Below are 17,812 nucleotides of genomic sequence, written 5' to 3' on the forward strand. Positions count from 1 at the left end.
TTTTAAGATGCTAAATTTTGAAGTAATTTCTTTTACAGCAATAGAAGAAAACACCAACAAATGCCCACAATCCCCATATGCAGAGACTATGCTTTCCTTTCCCTGCTCCATGTCTCACATAGTACTGACTATTTTTTTACCACTAATATTAACCATAGCTTTTTCTGGTCATGAATAACTTGATCTCAGGTTGCTAAAATGTATTTACCTAATTTCATTTTGTCAAAACTTAATAAACTGATTGAGTTAAATGATGCCAAAAATAAACTTAGAGAATATTATTGCTGTTGCTAGGATTGGACTGTAGAATGAAGGTAATAGCTTTGGGTACCTGGATCCATGAAAAGGCTAAGTACAGGCTCAAAAGAGGATTATCTAAGAGGTAAGCAAAAACTGGTGAATGAGAGCATAAAAACACTGTTGGCTACTTATGCAGAAGGCTTTTCTAAATAGGACATTGTTCCATAATCTGTTCTAGAGCAAAACTATTTTTACCAAGAACTTTCACATTTATGTTTGTGAAAACAGGCCAACTGTTTTCAACTACTAAATTGTGTTGGTGTTGATTTCTAATGCATATAAAAAGGAATTTGAAATTAAAGGTTGTTTGCTTAAGTGACAGGTTAGTTTCAGGCCACAGCTTGGTCTTCTTGACTTAAACTATAACTATATGAAATGTTAGAAGTAAAGACCTCAATCATTTTATGCCATTTTAAACCAGAGTCCATACTTATCTTTCCTGCCCCTGCAGGCCAGCTAATCCATCTCCACTCTCTAAATGTAGAATATACTAGAGGCTTGCCATCTAAAATCCTTTCTTCTTTCGGTACCCACCTGGGCCATGTTTTGGCATATTCAAATAAGGCATAGGAATCCTGGATATTGGCAGTAGATCTGTATCTCTTTTAAAGCTGAGGGGTGAGGGGATTTCAGGATGTTATAAAAGGCCAGAAGATCTAGAAGTAGCTAATTTCTACTGTGGGGTCCGATGCCCTCTTCTCTCTGGGAGGGTCCACTGGGATTTATATACTCAGTGGGACAATGACAAATGGGAAATGAAATCATCACTTTACTGTGAACTAGACTACTGCCTGATACCATAATATAAGAATCCCCCATAAAGCTGGAAAATGCAGCTTGGGCTTAAGGACCAAGCAGCTCTCTCTTTTCCAAGTCCCTAGGTCTGCTTTCAATCCTAAAGTAATGCAAGCTCCCTAGGGTCCAAGTGATGTTCAAAATGAGCAAAGAGGAAACACAATGACTAGCCCATTAGGATAACTTATCCATCCTACCTCATGTAAGCAAGAAAGTAGAGAGGACCAGAGTGAGAGCAAGATTCAGGGCCATACCAACTTCTGTTATCTGAGCACATAGAAACTGGAAGTCAAAGGCCATGAGCTAGACCATATAGTCACTCACAGCGGCCATGCCAACTGGGAAAAGTGGCTCAGTTGTATTAGCAACTCCAGTCATTATCACCTGTACCTTCCCATAGTCTCAGCAGAGTGACAAGAAGAAAATAGAAAAAGAGAAGCTCTCTCAGCTTTATTCACGTGAGGAAAGTTTTTCTTCCACCTAATTTTGTGAAGCAGGAACTGGTATATATATTGATCCTCATCATCATCCAGTTAATGAAGTTAATAAAATCTCTATGGAATAGCTGTGAAAATTAGCTTTGTTAGAGGAATTGATGTCTGTGACTCCTTTTTTTTTTTTTTTTGGCGGTACGCAGGCCTCTCACTGTTGTGGCCTCTCCCGTTGTGGAGCACAGGCTCCGGACGCGCAGGCTCAGTGGCCATGGCTCATGGGCCCAGCTGCTCTGCGGCATGTGGGATCTTTCTGGACCGGGGCACGAACCCGTGTCCCCTGTATCAGCAGGAGGACTCTCAACCACTGCGCCACCAGGGAAGCCCGTCTGTGACTCCTTAAACTTCAGACATAGTTTCTTTGATTAAAATACTGATACAATGGTAAAATCAAATAATACGTTTTTAAAAGAAAGTTTTAAAAAATATTTAATAAATGAGTAATTTTTATGATAAATGATTAATTATACTGATCATGTAAACATTAGGTGGCTGGCCTTCCTAATGGGATGTGATGTCTCAGTGTCCACAGATTTGTCTGTTTTCACTTATCCCTTAATACTTTTGACTTTACAACTAAGTATTACTTAATGTTCAGTTTTGTCACGGTTATTAATCCATTACTTTTTACTACATTAACTTTTATACGAGCATATAAGATCACAATGGGATGAAGGACAAAGAGGGTTCAGACTCATAACTTTGACCTATGTTTTTGATTTGTTTCAAAATTAATTTTTCCTGTTTTATATATTAAAACACAGGGCAAGCTTCTTGGCTACCCCCTATCTGAGTCTCTCCTCATCAAAATGAGAAGTAAAAAGTTTATCATTCCAAAGTGTGTATTGAAGAAGTATTACAATATTTTAAGCAGACCTTCTGAGGCAAGCTCAGTGTTGCTAGAAAGATATGCGAACAAGAGTATGCCGCTCTCAAAATTCCACTTAGGGAAATACGATGGAATGCAGAATTTCCTCCTTATTTTATATTTTAATACAAATTTTCTCATGGTGAAGAGCAGCTATAATACTTTACAACTAGTACGCATTTATTTTGTTTACCTGCTTACTCATTCTCCACCTGTTTAATTATTTACTTATTCTACGTCTGAAAAGAATTCAAAGTTGTTGAAAATAAAAGTAAACACACAATAAGAGAATTAAAAATAAAACCAGAAAGACCAGAATCCATACAGTGGTAAGAAACTTCAGGTTTAGTTGAAAGTTAAAGAAATCACATGGACACTGGGTGAAGCTGAATTACTGCTAGATAGAATCAACAAAACTATACGAATATTTATAGTTTGGCCCATATCGTAATAGCAGATGACCTTGCTTTTTCATCCCACTGAGAAAAAGGAAGCAATCAGAAGAGAATTTCCCTGTCCTCCGACACCGTGGATTATATCTGAACCCGTATTCTGCTTTCCTTTGTGTTTCCATAGGTGATTAGTGTCTCTCATCTAAGGGCAATCACTCTTCCAGTGCCTTGGAGTCCACGCATTACTTTCATCTAGTGAAGGACTTGGTTCCTGCAATTATCCTCTCCCCTGCATCTTCTATTATTTGTTCCTTACTATTGGATCATCCTATTACATACAAATACACTGTCTTAGCTCCCATTTAAAAAACCAAACAAACAAAAAAACACCTGTCTTGACCCTACATTACCCTTCATTCCACTGCCATATTGATTTGCTGCCTTTATAGCAAAAGTTATTGAGAATGCTGTCTCTACAGGCGTTTGAAACAACTAGTAAATAAGGCCTTGTTTCCTGCTCCAGGTGAGATCCAAATTGAGAGAGAAACAGAGGATCTAGAGAAATTGATATTGATGACAAAAAGAATATGGGAAATCATAGCTTAGGTCTTCTAGTCCATAGGTTGGTTAATATTTCTCTACCTAATTAGACAGGCTGACAGCCCAGTCATTAGGTGGGACAGGCATAAGCCTCTCCTGCAAGGGCAGCCCCCTTTGTCTCAAGAAAGCAGAGCAGAATGAGTGTGCTCTGCAGGTCGGAAGATCCAGAGTGAGGGTGGAGGGAATATGACACCTCATCTCTGTTCTCTCTTTGCAATTCAGCATCAGGTCAGCTCCTCGTTTCCTGGGGAGAAGTGAAGAGGCAGAGAGAGGCCAGGAATGTGATCCTAGAGAAGGCCTTCTTCTGGAGTCAGGAAGCAAGGGGAAGGAGGCTCCTTCCTAAACTCACTGTGTCCGCTTCTTCCGAGGTTTCTTGAGTCTAATTCAATCCAGCTTTCACCCTGCTGGTCCACCAACACTCCTATTATCCAGTCCCCGGTGAGTGCCAGGTTGTCAGTAAAAGCCCAGTGCCGATGGGGCACAGCTGCAGTGAAGTCATAGTGATGTGTCGTGTTGAGGCATGGGAGGACTTGAGGCAGCCCCAGCCGCCTTCCCCTTAGTTCCTGTGAGGCGTGGAGCAGATCCAAAAAGTTCTTTGTGGGACCTCTGTGGGGCAGTAAGAAGGAGGAAAGAGAGGATGTAGAAAATGACTCAGAATTAAGGCAGGGTGGTTGGAACGGCACAAGGGAGGGAATATAGTAAGGCTATGGAGTGGAGAGGCCAAGGTCTAGTGCAGCCAAGTCTCTGAGGTTCAAGGGAGGAAGGAGGGAAGCCCAGGCAGTAGGGGGAGATGGCTGTGTTTCCCAGAAGCAATTGCAATCACAGTTCTTGTCTGTGCTGAGAGCAGAGCATTAGCCAAAGAGACTTGAGCAGCATCTCTAGCAGGGACAGAGTCCAGCACCCAAGGGCCAGCTAGAGACAGCAGAAAAGAGACACCTTCTCTGGAGCAGACAATAGACGTTTCTCTCTATACTCAGATGCCATCTCATGAAATAGGCAGGGTGGTCACTTCTTGAGACAGGCAACAATAGTCTTCATAAGGGGTCTGAACTTTGAATGAACTTCATAAGGATTTTAACTAAATATTTACTTGAAAAAGAAGGCTTTAAACTATAAGAGACTGAATCACCTCAGATGATCAGATTAAAGTTTATTCAACTATTATGGAATAATAGGTACCCAAGAGCAAGTCAGCTCACTTATATGATGTAAAGCTACTCTTCTGTGCATTTTGTAGGAATATATTCGGAGCCCTCCGTAACTGTATATACCTCCTAAGTGGATGATGAGCTGAAATTATGCTCCTATATGTGAAGTTTTGTTTCAGAAAATAGTAATGTCATTTGCTAATCACGCTGCTTCATTTTTATACTCAATATTGACAGCTGAGAATTTGTAGCATCTCAAACATAAACACAGGTTTAATTATGATGAAAAGCACAGGAAATAAAACTTTTAGCAGGAAATGACTCACACATGAATGTGTGGGACCCATGAAATTGTTCCATAGATGGAATTTTTAGACTCATGGCATCAGCTCTTTATTTAGAAATCTAACAAGAGAACAGGGCGATTTTGGCAGGAATTTAGACACATCCTCATTATGACTGAGAGGATCAGACATCTCCTATTAAGGGAGAGAGGCTTACTTCTGAACCTCTTTTCCCACCTGGACAGATATTCTGGATTTATACTGTGCGGGAACAACTAATAAGTGCTCACTGTAACTCTGCTGTTTTGGGAGGAGTGTTGATCTTCTCATGAACAATGCTGCTGCATTGCCCAGGAGTGGCCCGGGGAATAATGGGACTGTATCTCACAGGGGAAGGTTAAAAATAAAGGCATTGCCCTGTAGGGCCTTGAACTAGGTAGAAGGCAAAGGGACTCCCAGAAACATAATTTATAGCAATGTGCTATAATTACTAATTACTGGGAATTTCATCACTTTTGAAAAAAGGGGGAAAAAAAGATTTACTCAATTAAGGTACCATCTTCATATCAGTGACTCAGATCTAGAGTTGCAAAATGAACTCAAAGTATAGGTGACAGGGGTGTTGAACAGGTTAAAAAAAAATCTTTCCATTTAGGGTTATCTTAAGTTTAGATGCTAACTCACTTGTTTTTGAATATGACTACCCATAAATCAAAAATAAAAAGAAATGCAAGAAGCAATCTAATAAAATGCAGAAGCAATTCAATTGTATAAATTCATTTTGGTTCCTTGATATCTGTAATACAAATGATAATCTCTAAACATTATATTTTATGTTGTGTGTGTCTCCAACTCAGACTTCTTTGGCATCCGATGAAGTAGTGGTGCCAAATTAAATGCTACATATTTTGAGCATCCTTTCATGTGTTTGTTGGCAATCTGTATATCCTCTTTGGAGAAATGTCTCTTTAGGTCTTCTGCCCATTTTTAGACTGGGTTGTTTGTTTTTTTGATATTCAGCTGCATGAGCTGCTTGTAAATTTTGGAGATTAATCCTTTGTCAGTTGCTTCATTTGCGTATATTTTCTCCCATTCTGCGGGTTGTCTTTTCATCTTCTTTATGGTTTCCTTTGCTGTGCAAAAGCTTTTAACTTTAATTAGGTCACATTTGTTTATTTTTGTTTCCATTTCCCTAGGAGTTGGGTCAAAAAAATCTTGCTGTGATTTATGTTATAGAGAGTTCTACCTATGTTTTCCTCTAAGAATTTTATAGTGTATGGCCTTACATTTCGGTCTTTAATCCATTTTGAGTTTATTTTTGTGTATGGTGTTAGCGAGTATTCTAATTTCATTCTTTTATATTGGGTCCAGTTTTCCCAGCACCACTTATTGAAGAGGGTGTCTTTTCTCCATTGTATATTTTTGCCTCCTTTATCAAAGATAAGGTGACCATATGTGTGTGGGTTTATCTCTGGGCTTTCTATCCTGTTCCATTGATCTATATTCCTGCTTTTGTGCCATACCTTACTGTCTTGATTACTGTAGCTTTGTAGTATAGTCTGAAGTCAGGGATCCTCATTCCCCCAGCTCTATTTTCCTTTCTCAAGTTTGCTTTGGCTATTCGGGGGTTTTTGTGTTTCCATACAAATTGTGAAATTTTTTGTTCTAGTTCTGTGAAAAATGTCATTTGTAGTTTGATAGGGATTGCATTGAATCTGTAGCTTGCTCTGGGTAGTATAGTCATTTTCACAGTGTTGATTCTTCCAATCCAAGAACATGGTATATCTCTCCATCTGTTTGTATCATCTTTAATTTCTTTCATCAGTGTCTTATACTTTTCTGCATACAGGTCTTTTGCATCCTTAGGTAGGTTTATTCCTAGGCACTCTATTCTTTTTGTTGCAATGGTAAATGGGAGTGTTTCCTTAATTTTTCTTTCAGATTTTTCATCATTAGTGTATATGAATGCAAGAGATTTCTGTGCATTAGTAGTAGTAGTAGTAGTAGTAGTATCCTGCTACTTTACCAAATTCATTGATTAGCTCTAGGAGTTTTCTGGTAGCGTCTTTAGGGTTCTCTATGTATAGTATTGTGTCATCTGCAAACAGTGACAGCTTTACTTCTTTTCTGACTTGGATTCCTTTTATTTCTTTGTTTTCTCTGATTGCTGTGGCTAAAACGTCCAAAACTATGTTGAATAATAGTGGTGAGAATGGACAACCTTGTCTTGTTCCTGATCTTAGACGAAATGGCTTCAGTTTTTCACAATTGGGAACAATGCTGGCTGTGGTTTTCTCATATATGGCCTTTATTATGTTGAGGTAACTTCCCTCTATACTACTTTCTGGAGGGCTTTTAATCACAAATCGGTGTTGAATTTTGTCAAAAGCTTTTTCTGCATCTATTGAGATGATCATATGGTTTTTCTCCTTCAATCTTTTAATATGGTGCATCACATTGATTGATTTGCGTATATTGAAGAATCCTTGCATTCCTGGGATAAACTCCACTTGTTCATGGTGTATGATCCTTTTAATGTGCTGTTGGATTCTGTTTGTTAGTATTTTGTTGAGGATTTTTGCATCTTTATTCATCAGTGATATTGGCCTGTAGTTTTCTTTCCTTGTGACATCTTTGTCTGGTTTTGGTATCAGGGTGATAGTGGCCTTGTAGAATGAGTTTGGGAGTGTTCCTCCCTCTATTTTGGAGGAATCTGAGAATGATGGGTGTTAGCTCTTCTCTAAATATTTGATAGAATTCACCTGTGAAGCCATGTGGTCCTGGGCTTTTGTTTGTTGGAAGATTTTTAATCACAATCTCTATTTCAGTGCTTGTGATTAGTCAGCTTATATTTTCTATTTCTTCCTGGTTCAGTCTCAGAAGGTTGTGCTTTTCTAAGAATTTGTCCATTTCTTCCAGATTGTCCATTTTATTGGCAAATACTTGCTTGTAGTAATCTCTCATGATCCTTTGTATTTCTGCAATGTCAGTTGTTACTTCTCCTTTTTTCATTTTTAGTTCTATTGATTTGAGTCTTCTCCCTTTTTTTCTTTATGAGTCTGGCTAGTAGTTTATCAATTTTGTTTATCTTCTCAAATAACCAGCTTTTAGTTTTATTGATCTTTGCTATTGTTTCCATCATTTCTTTTTCATTTATTTCTAGTCTGATTTTATGATTTCTTTCCTTCTGCTAACTTAGGGATTCTTTTTTTTTTTTTGTTCTTCTTTCTCTAATTGCTTTAGGTGTAAAGTTAGGTTGTTTATTTGAGATGTTTCTTGTTTCTTGATGTAGGGCTGTATTGCTATAAACTTCCCTCTTAGAACTGCTTTTGCTGCATCCCATTGGTTTTGGGTTGTCGTGTTTTCATTGTTATTCTTTTCTAGGTATTTTTTGATTTCCTCTTTGATTTCTTCAGTGATCTCTTGGTTATTGAGTAGTGTATTGTTTAGCTTCCATGTGTTTGCATTTTTTACAGATTTTTTCCTATAATTGTCTATCATAGCTTTTTGAGAAAAGAATATGAGATATGTGTGTAACATTTCACACAGTGCTTGTCATGTGCTCAGCAAATGTCATCATTGTTATAATTAACAGCATTACTGTTATTATCTCAATATTTTCTAGGGGTGGAAAATGTTTTTATTCTTTCCTTCTAGGTTCTTTGGCTGGCCCAATACCTGCAAACCTCGGAGATATGCAGGTTTTGATCAAGACCACCTCAATAAAGCAAATATTGGAATAAAGTGAGTCACACAAAATTTTTGGTTTTCCAATACATATAAAGTTGTGTTTACACCACACTGTAGTCTATTAAGTGTGCAATGATGTGATGTCTGAAAAACCAACATATATAGCTTAATTGAAAAATGCTTTATTGCTAAAAAATGCTAACAGTCATCAACCTTCTACGAGTTGTAATCTTTTTGCAGGTGGAGGGTCTTGCCTTGTTGTTGATGGCTGCTGACTGATCAGTCTGTGGGTTGCTGAAGATTGAGGTGGCCATGACAATTTCTTAACATAAAACAACAATGAAGTTTACTGCAACAATTGACCCTTCCATGAATGATTTTTCTGGAGCATGCGATGCTGTTTGACAGCATTTTATCCACAGCAGAACTTCTGTCAAAATTGGAGTCAGTCTTCTTAAACCTTGTTGCTGCTTTATCAACTACGCTTACATAGTATTCTAAATCCTTGTTGCCATTTCAACAATCTTCACAGCATCTTCACCAGGGGTAGATTCCATCTCATGAAACCACTTTCTTCATTCATCTGTAACAAGCAACTCCTCATCCGTTAAAGCTTTATCATGAGATTGCAGCAATTCATTCCCATCTTCAGAACTTCAAATTCTAGTTGTCTTGCTATTTCCACCACATCTGTACTTATTTCCTCCACTGAAGTCTTTAACCACTCAAAGTCATCTGTGAGGGTTGGAATCAAATTATTCCAAACTCCTGTTAATGTTGATATTTTGACCTCTTCCCATGAATCATGAATGTTCTTAATGGCATCTAGAATGGTGAATCCTTTCCAGAAGGTTTTCAATTGACTTTGCCCAGATCCATCAGATAAATCACTATCTATGGCAGCTATAGCCTTATGAAATGTATTTCTTGAATAATAAGACTTGAAAGTAGAAAGGACTCCTTGATCCGTGGGCTGCAGAATGAATATTGTGTTAACAGGCATGAAAACAACCTGAATCTTGTTGTACATCTCCATCAGAGCTCTTATATGACCAGGTGCATTGTCAATGAGCAGTAACATTTTGAAAGGAATCTTTTTCTCTGAGCAGTAGGTCTCAGTGGTGGCCTTAAAATATTCAGTGAACTATGTTGAACAATTGTACTGTCATCCAGGCTTTGTTGTTCCATTTATAGAACACAGGCATAGTAGATTTAGCATAATTCTTAAGGGCCTTAGGATTTTCAGAATGGTAAGTAAGCACTGGCTTCAACTTAAAGTGACCAGCTGCATTAGCCCCTAACAAGAGAGTCAGCCTGTCATTTGAAGTTGGTTTCCTCCTCTCTAGCTGTGAAAGTTCCAGATGGCATCTTCTTCGGATATAAGCCTGTTTTGCCTACATTGAAAATCTGTTGTTTAGCGTAGCCACCTTCGTTAATAATTTTAGCTGGATCTTCTGGACAACTTGTTGCAGCTTCTACTTCAGCACTTGCAGATTCACCTTGTACTTTTATGTTATAGAGATGGCTTCTTTCCTTCAACCTCGTGAACCAACCTCTGCTATCTTCAAACTTTTCTTCTGTAGCCTCCTCATCTCTCTCAGCCTTCACAGAATTGAAAAGAGTTAGGGCTTTGCTCTGGAGTAGGCTTGTTTATGGGATATTGTGGCTCATTTGATCTTCTCTCCAGACCACTCAAACTTTCTCCATATCATCAATAAGACTGTTTCACTTTCTTATCAGTTATGTGTTCATCGGAGTAGTGCTTTTAATTTTCCTCAATAACTTTTCCTTTGAATTCGCAATTTTGCTAATTACTTGGGGCAAGAAACCTAGCTTTGGGCCTACCTCAGCTTTCAACATGCTTTTCTCAGTATGCTTAATCATTTCTAGCTTTTGATTTAAAGTGAGAGATATGCAACTCTTCCTTTTACTTGAACACTTAGAGGCCATTATGGATTATTAATTGGCCTAATTTCAATATTGCTGTGTCTCAGGGGCTAGAGAGGCCTGAGGAGAGAGAGAGAGAGATGGGGAAACGGCTGGTCAGTGAAACAGTCAGAATACACACAATGCTTATTAAGTTTGCCAGCTTGTATGGGTGCAGTTCATGGACACCCCAAAACAATTACAATATTAACATCAAAGATCATTGGTCACAGACCACCATGACAGTTATAACAATAATTAAAAAGTATGAGATATTATGAGAATTACCAAAATCTGACACAGAGATACAAAGTCAGCAAATGCTGTTGGAAAAATAGTGTCAATAGACTTGCTGGATATAGGGTTGCCATAAACTTTCAGTTTGTAAAAACAAACCAATATTTGTAAAAAGCAATAAAGCAAAGTACAATAGAATGAGGTATGCCTGTGATTAAGTTGGCATAAGACTGATTAACAGGAGAAAAACAAATTTAATTCTCTATGTATTGGGAGCATTATAAAAAAATATTCGACTCACAGAAGTGACCGAAGCAGGCAGCTTTTATACCTTTTAAACAAAGAAACAATAAATTTGTGAAAAATTGACAGGACATACAAGTTTGGGCTTGAGGTATTAGATTTGTTAGGAAGTAACCAGTTTTGTTATTCAGGCTTCTTGGCCCTAAATTCCCTATTTCTGGTGATAAGTAAGCCTGGTACAGGGCGGGTACCTTTCACATGGCAGAGTCACTTCCTGTTTTCAGGGGGACAAAGGAGGGTCAGAGTGTTCTTCTTGCACCAACTGTTTCTTAAGCAACTAATTCAAAATAATCAATATGCCAAAATAGCATCTTTGGGGGGTGGCATATTCTGCTCTCCTACAATTTTAAAGTAAGAAATTTCAAGCTAGAGAGGTTAAGTGACTTGCGAAAGGTCACACAATGAACAAATAGTAAGGCAGGAGAGAGAATCAAATTTCTAGTCTCCCACAAGACATTCTGTTTTTCACTTCATTGTGAGGCCTCCTATGTTAGAAAAGTATCTCTATTAAGTTACCGCTGTCAAGGACCCTAAATTTTATAGTTTCTTTTCCACTCTCTAAAGTAATGGCACACCAGCCAGTATTTTGATTTAACTGCTCCTTCCTTGTAAGACATTTGTTTTACTTTTCAAACACTCACATTTATCTTCATGTTTACTCCTGAGGAAGTGGTAACACAAAATAAAACCCCCCAAACTCCATCTTAAGAGCTGCAAAATTGAAAGCAAAAAGGAGTAAAGGTTGTATATTTTGTTTTATCAGATAATAACTATTCTGTCTTCCTGGCTGTCAACTCATTTCTTTTTCCTTTTCACTGTTTTCTTACAATGAAAGGAGAACCAGAAAGTATAGAGCTATACCCCAAGGGGAGAGCTTGGAAAATGGGGAGTGATAATTCAGAGAACATTAGGGAAGAAACTACCCCATTTTCACCCCATTTGCTCCACAAACTGAAGAAGCAGATAATTTTTATTGTTCCTGATGATATCATAGATGTCTGGAAAAACTTATTTCACATGAGTTTTGTTCATAATAGACTGAGCTGCTTTGATTTTTATGTTTTGTCCTGACCTTTTGATTTCAGGACAAGACTTGTTGTTAATTCTCACAGCATTTCCTAGCAGAGTTGTGCTATGCAAAGAAATGAAGCTTTCTTTGTCAACTCTATGTCATTGTGCAGTGGAAATCATGAAATGTGGTATTATTCTTTGGTAGAGTCATCTCCCAAAGAAGTAACGTTCTCCCATTAAAATTTTAAAAATTATTTTAGAGACTTAGGGCATTGGAATTGCCTAAAAGTTAGACAAGCTGGAAAAATACTGTTTCTCTAAGATTACCAAGAGCTTTTTCAGTCAAATAAGTTACTGTGTCCTCATCACAGTTCCCTGCAATTTCAGACTCAGGGTGGGAGAATCAGCACAGAAATTGACTTACCAGTGCCGCATACCAAGTAAGCCATGGGAAGAATAAAATCCTCCTACACAGCTGAGCAGATCCATTGATATTTGCAATGGCTTGAATGGTTGATTCCTGCAAATCATTCCATCTCAGGTACACAGGCTATCAGTAGTGCTATTTTCCTTATCAGTGGTTGGTCTAGACATGGCTATATGATGCCATTGAAGCTGATGAGGCAGGAGGGGAAGTCAAGAGGAGGTGAGGGAGGGGGGATTCTGGGATGAATGAAATATAAAGATTGTATCTGAGGCTGAGTTGCCTGAAGAAGAGCCTGAGAAGTGGATGCTTATAAAAGGTATTTACTGACAGTGTGGTCTCTGGAGAAGAGGAATGAGGGAAGCAGAATAGGGTGTAGAAAACAGCGGAGCAAGAATGTGTTCTCAGTTGGTGAAGGGCTTCAGTCTGTCCTATGGGAAAACCTGGAGCAAAAATTGCACCATGGAGTTGGTTCCACCTTGAGGTGAAGGGTGAAGGGAAATGAGCTTGGAGAGGTAGACAGGAGTCAGATCATGGAAGGCTTTGAGTGCCAAGCCAGAGAGCTGGTGTGTGATTCTGTAGTTGATGAGAAGCCATTAAAGCTTTTAAACTAGTCAGATATAGCTACTGAATAAGTCCTCTGTTGCAGATAGGAGAATGGATTTAAGGGGAGATGAGAGTCACGCTGACACGGCAGACATTTTATTGTCAAGGTTTGAACTGATGAGAGACTGACTCAGGACATGATGTAAGGAGTAATTAGGGAGAGAAAGATTTGAGGCATAGGTCAGAAGTGGAATGAGCAAAACATGATGATTGATTAGAGTGGGGTTAAGTGAAAAAGAGGAAACAAGTAACATCCCAAGTTTTCTAGCTGGTGACTGCTGTGTCCACTGATGAGCCAATATCCAATAAGAGGTGGAAATGACAAGCAGAGGTGATAAGTTCAATTTGGGATACCCTGAGTTTATGGTATCTGTGGGGCATTTAAGAAGAAATAGACAACAAACATTTTCCTATGGAAGCCTGAAGATCCATGAGGATAAACCTGGGCCAAAGATGCCTATGCAGTTGTCATCAGAGTACTTATTGCAGGTGGCAGGCAAAACCAAAGGAAAGTCCGGAAGGGGTTGTGTGACTATTGTAGACAAATAATTGTCCCCCTAAAAATGTTTATGTCGTAATCCCTGGAACCTGTGAATATGTTACCTCACATGGTAAAAGAGCTTGTAGACATGATTAGGTTAAAGATCTTACGATGAGGAGACTATTCTGGACTATCGAGGTGAGCCCAATGTAATCACAAAGACCCTTAAAGAGGAATGCAGGAAGGTCAGAGTCAGGGGAGGACAGAGGTCAGAGAAAGAGAGAGAGAGAGATTGGAAAATGCTACACTTCTGGCTTTGACGCTGGAGTATGTGGAAACCAGCCAAAGAAGACAGACTGTCACTAGAAGCTGCACAAGGCAAAAGAACAAATTCTCCCTCAGATCTTCCAGAAGAAAACATCCCTGCTGATACCTTGATTTGAGCCCATTAGGGCCAATTTTGGATTTCTAACCTCTAGAACTGTAAGACAATAAATTTGTGCTGATCTAAGCCACTATATTTGTGGTAATTTGTTACAGCAGCAAATGGAGACGATCACAGTGACCTTGTGTGAGTCAGCTGACCTCCACAGACTACAGTTAATTCTGTTCTTCCAAAAATATGTGCAGAATAGCTACTCTGTGCCAATATGTAGCCTTTAGAAACCAATATATGAGTGGAAGAGAAAGAAACAGAAACAAATAATTGTAAATACAGTGTGAGAGGAGCTGAGATAAATGGAATTTTGTAAGGTCAGAAAAGGTGGAGGGGTCAATTCTCTCAAAGATAAGGAAGGCTCCACCACTGTGGTGAAACTTAGCTGAGTCACAAGGGATGCCTGCAAAAATTACAAGATGATCTCTGAGACTCCTCAAAAAGGCAAAATTCTGAGATTACAGAACTCTTTTTAAACAGAGTGATGAATTGCAATATATCTTGAGAGATGGGCAGCCATGCTGGATTGAAGTAATTGGTTTCCTCAATTGCTCTTTCTCAACTTCTCTGACTCACACTTCTGTCTCCTTGGGATGGTGACATTTGATATAGATTGTCATTCTTAAAAACCCAAATAGTTAGAATTTATTATACTTCTATCTTTAGTTGTTGGTTTTAAAAAATGTATTAATATATTAGTTTCCTACCCAAAAACTGGGTGGTTCAAAACAACAGTAATTTCTTGTCTCACAGTTATGGAGGCCAGAAATCCAAAATCAAGGTGCTGACAGGGCTGTGCTCCGTCGGAAGGCTCTAGGGGAGAATCCTTCCTTGCTTCCTCCAGCTTCTGGTGCTTGCTGATAACCTGTGGCATTCCGGGGCTTGTAGACACACCATTTCAATCACATGGCCAACTTCTTCCTGTGTGTCTTCATATTGTCATTCCTTAGTGTGTGTCTGTCTCTGTGGCCAAATTTCTCTTTTAATAAGGGCACCAGTCATATGGGATTAGAGCCCACTTTAATGACATATCTTCTTAAACTTGATTACCCCTCTACAGACCCTATCTTCAAATGAGACACATTGTGAGGAACTAGAGATTAGGATTCCAAAATATTTTTGGGAAGGGGACACAATTCAACCCATAACAATTGATAGCTTCAGTTCATTTATACTTATGAATGGATTAAAAAGAGCTATAATATTAAGAAGCTACTTTATCCTTTCCTATGCAGAGGAGAAAACTTAGGGTAGAAATTTGGAGATAAATAGGATAAGAGTAAGAACAAGAAGACAAAAGTCAGAAAAAAAATACGCAAATAGTGGGCTTCCCTGGTGGCGCAGTGGTTCAGAGTCCACCTGCCGGTGCAGGGGACACGGGTTCGTGCCCCAGTCTGGGAAGATCCCACATGCTGCGGAGCGGCTGGGCCCGTGAGCCACGGTCACTGAGCCTGCGCGTCCAGAGCCTGTGCTCCGCAACGGGAGAGGCCACAACAGTGAGAGGCCCGTGTACCGCAAAAAAAAAAAAAAATGCAAATAGTCACAAAATCATTATTATGCTTTGCCTTTAAACATATTAATTTTCCTATTTGAATATTAAATATCGATTTCCATTTAAATAGAATAAATTCTATTTAAATAGTAAATGTTCTATCTAAATATTAAAACAATTTTTAAAACTCTTTTAGAAGATGGTTTGTGACATCACCCAAGATTTTTGTAAGTACGAGTTATTTCTTATGGTAATCTGAATATGAAAACAAACTAAAAGAAATAACCAATGGATGCAGAATTTTTTTTCATATAAGGAAGTAAAAAAGTTCATGATGAGGTTGGCAAGTGAGAGGAGGAAAAAGGGAAGAGATGATCAGTAACATCAGGCTATTCTGCTGCTTTTCTTTCCCTAGTTTCTCCCGCAAGAATTCAAGAGAGCAGGAAGGTAAACTTTCAGGAAATGGATTTTTTCATCAGGAAGCTATTAAAGAGGCTGCCAATATGACACCCTGTAGTAAATTACCCGTCACCACAGCTGCAAGGAACTCTGAGGCGAATGCCAAGCTGGGCTGCTTCTCAGACACTGGACCACCCCGCATCATCAGAACATGGCCAAGAAAGAAACAGCAGCTCTAAGAACATAAAATAGAACAAGTTCCAGGCATATACTGATCAAGTGTGCTTTAGATAGGAGTTAAAAAGGGATAAAAAGAGTTAAGAATTAATGACAAAAACACTTGTTTTAATGTTCTTCTTCAAATCTGCTCTCCAGAGTTAAACATTTTCACTACTCAGTGTGTGTACCTTTTTTTTGTTTTAAAATAATGCAAGGAAATATGGAAATATGGAGTCAACTTGAAAAAAATATCAGACTATTTAACAGATAAGGTCATCATCACCAAGGTACCTTCTCTCTTCTGTTGACAGAACTATCAGAGAAGTACTACATGGTTTCTTGAATATTTATTAGTTTCCTATGGATGCTGGTATTCTTCGACTTGTGGCCATATCACTCCAGTACGTGCCATCATTTCCACATTTTCTTCTCCTCTTCCATCTGTTTCTAATCCCCTCTGCCTCTCTTTTATAAGGATGCATGTGATTGCATGTAGGGACCTTTTGGATAATCTAGGTTAATCTCCTTATCTTGAAATCCTTTACTTAATTACACCTGCAAAGACCCCTTTTCCAAATAAGGTCACATTTACAGGTTCCAGGGATTAGGACCTGATGTCTCTGGGGGACATATTTACAAACACAGAGACTATTACAAATGCAGAGCTTACAAAACTAAAAATACTGCACAATGATAGTAAACATGAAAGGCAGTATAAGGTCAGCTCTAGAGTCATCTAGACTTGGGTTCAAGTCCCTGCTCTGCATCTATTAACCTGCGTGACTTTGAGTAGATGATTTAACATTTCTGTATACCTCCCTGCTCTTATCTGTAAAATGTGGCCAATATTACCCGCTCCATAAAAGGGTTGTGAGGAGGAATAAATGAGATAATTCATTTAAAACATTTAGCATGTGATTTGCAGCGAGCAAGCTTTCAGTATCTATTGATAAAATTATTAAGAGTAGTGGTAAAAAAGCAGAACTCTGTGAAATGCCCAATATTATTGTCAATTATGCTCTTTGACATTTAAAATTACTTCCTCTTGAACCTCAGAAAAAGGGAGAGACCAGCTGAGTACTTTAAGAAAAAGACATCAAAATAACCTTTATAAAGTAATGGAATCAATACATTAGGAGCAAGAGATGCCACGAAATGAAATACTGAATACAAACAAATGGGAACTTCAGTCTAAATCGTTTGCCTCATAGCAATACAAATACAGAACCGATTTCCAAGAAAAGGCACAAAGCAAATAGCAGAAGTGCTTTTAAACTTGTAGACATTAATTGCTTAAAAGATGACTAAGGGAGAAGCCATAATTTTAAAATAAATAGAATAAAATGGATATGATTACTAGTCTAAGCAGCCGTTTTTAGTGCCCATAGTCATTATGTTTTTTTATTTTTAAATGATTTAAAAAATACTATCACGGAAGAGAAAGGTCCTGTAGAACTCTCTCTTCTTTAAGACAGCAGTTTATGAAGCCACATGGGATGAAGAATGTTTTTGTCAGCAGGCAGAAGTGTGTGGTGCTTTCATTCTGGTGAAAATGACTTCCTGTCATTTCCTTTATTTTTAATTCAGAGTTGAAGAAAAATTTGAGAGAAAGACAGGGGTCCAAATCTATTTCACGTGAACTGTAAATTTGATTTTGGGGAGGAAGCCGTGGGTGAAGTTTTAGGTGAATAACAATGAGGTCAATTTTGG

General features: G+C 38.4%; 1 long non-coding RNA gene across 4 annotated transcripts in view; it reads left to right on the top strand.

Annotated features, from left to right (window-relative positions):
* The window catches only part of LOC113612624 (uncharacterized), an 82,500-nt gene that overhangs the window by 24,237 nt on the left and 40,451 nt on the right, over positions 1 to 17,812 (top strand). For 2 of the 4 annotated variants that reach the window (XR_003429904.1, XR_003429903.1), the window contains exon 3: positions 8,536 to 8,622. The exons of the other annotated variants lie outside the window; for them this stretch is intronic. This is a non-coding gene — a long non-coding RNA (uncharacterized LOC113612624). The remainder of the gene's footprint in view (positions 1 to 8,535; positions 8,623 to 17,812) is intronic. 4 annotated transcript variants of the gene reach the window in all.

This window comes from Aethalodelphis obliquidens, unplaced genomic scaffold (assembly GCF_003676395.1).
Source record: "Aethalodelphis obliquidens isolate GAN/ISIS:26980383/991018 unplaced genomic scaffold, ASM367639v1 scaffold80, whole genome shotgun sequence".
NCBI classification, from domain to species: Eukaryota; Metazoa; Chordata; class Mammalia; order Artiodactyla; family Delphinidae; genus Aethalodelphis; species Aethalodelphis obliquidens.